The sequence below is a fragment of the Dama dama genome, chromosome 9 (assembly GCF_033118175.1).
Source record: "Dama dama isolate Ldn47 chromosome 9, ASM3311817v1, whole genome shotgun sequence".
Classification (NCBI taxonomy): domain Eukaryota; kingdom Metazoa; phylum Chordata; class Mammalia; order Artiodactyla; family Cervidae; genus Dama; species Dama dama.
Genome location: NC_083689.1, coordinates 108487398 through 108489282, shown reverse-complemented (window position 1 = coordinate 108489282; position 1885 = coordinate 108487398). Strand labels below are relative to the sequence as shown.

The following is a 1885-nucleotide window of genomic DNA, read 5'->3' as shown; positions in this document are numbered from 1 at the left end:
TATTATTAATGAAATAATTATGTGTTTTTTTTTTCTGATTCAGTAATAACACCAATGGCCAATATACATTTAGTATTTTTTATGTGCCAGTGACTAATACATGGATTATTTCATTTAATTGTCACTTCATGAGATGTCAAAAATTATGAAGGATTTGAGATATTTACCCTATTCGGAAATGAACAAAATAGCCTCCCATAGTTGTATAGATGCTGGTGGAAGACATAAGACTCTTGGGTCGGAGACAAAGGACTTTATCACCCCCAGAAATAGCAAAAACCAGAGTAACAGCGTTTCCCTGGGCCAGTTCTCTAAGCCCCAGTTCCCACAGGACAGCATGACGAATACTCAGTGGGTTACATTATGGAAGAGGAGCCTGAATTTAGGAAATCTGAGTCTTTTAAAATAGACAGCAGGCTACTCTTTGCCCCAGAGGGCGGGACTATCAACTGTCTTTAAAGGGTATTTACTGTACAGACATCCTGGAACAGTTTGTCTAGAACAAAGAAAGGCATTCTGTGCCTATACTTTTGGGACCTGTAGAAATGCAGGATACTCAAGGGGAATTATCTCACAGCATGATGAAAAATTAAAAAGCAGAGACATTACTTTGCCAACAAAAGTCCATCTAGTCAAAGCTATGGTTTTTCCAGTGGTCATGTATGGATGTGAGAGTTGGACTATAAAGAAAGCTGAGTGCTGAAGAATTGTTGCTTTTGAACTGTGGTATTGGAGAAGACTCTTGAAAGTCCCTCGGACTGCAAGGAGATCCAACCAGTCCATCCTAAAGGAGATCAGTCCTTAATATTCATTGGAAGGACTGATGCTGAATCCGAAACACCAATCCTTTGGCCACCTGATGCGAAGAACTGACTCATTGGAAAAGACCCCGATGCTGGGAATGACTGAAGGCAGGAAGAGAAGGGGTTGACAGAGGATGAGACGGTTGGATGGCATCACCGACTCAGTGGAGAATATGAGTTTGAGTAAACTCCAGGAGTTGGTGATGGACAGGTAGGCCTGGCGTGCTGCAGTCCATGGGGTCACAAAGAGTCGGACACGACTGAGCGACTGAACTGAGCTGAACTGATGATGTAGGTGCTCTCGTCATTCTGCTTACATGTGAAGAACTTGAAGCTTAGAAAGAACCGCACGAATTTAAGGAACCATTCAAAAAGTGGGATTGGGTACAAAGATGCACCCAAGGTAAATTTTCCAAATACAATTTCACACCTACTTTGCTCGAAGTACATCACAATAGAAAACACCTGGACCCCTGAAGTCAGGTTGTGTCAAGCTGGAATTTCAGCTCGATAGTTACTAACCCCTCTGAGGCTGTTTTCTCCTGTGTGAAATAGGAATGCCTTGTAGCGTCATCGTGGCAATTAAGTGAAGTCATGGATGTGAGGTTCCCGAACCGAATCCTGGCACACATTAAGTGTTCAACAACAGAGAGTGGTAACGATGCCTTGTGAGATGGTTGTAAGCAAAGTCCTCTTAACCTCTGTTGCTCTCAAAATTGGGAGAATCCAGCAATCAAATCAGGAGATGCAAACAGTAGCCTCCTCGGTAGGGCACGCAGCCTGTTGCCTGCACAGGTTGCCTTAAGGGGCCTTGGAGACACCACTCTCCAGGGAACATTCGTGACTGGCATGCTGGCCTCAGCCTAGGCTCCAGACAGGCATGCGTGGTGCCCTTGGAAAGCCCCGGGAGCACAGGGGGCAGAGTCCACGTTGGCTAAGTCATCGTGTCCGTCCGCACTGCGCTGCAGGACAGGAGCCCGCGATCGCGGCCCTCCCCGCAGCCAACCTCGAGTTCCCTGACTGCCGAAAGAGCCCCGTCTCCGAGAGCCCGGGGTTTACTAAGTTTAATGTGGATGAACTGG

The 1885-nt window shown here is 46.0% G+C and overlaps 1 pseudogene; it reads left to right on the top strand.

Moving 5' to 3' along the window:
* Positions 1-1504: 1504 nt before the first annotated feature.
* Positions 1505-1626, top strand: LOC133063012 (small nucleolar RNA SNORA70; annotated as a pseudogene).
* The last annotated feature ends 259 nt before the right edge of the window (positions 1627-1885 follow it).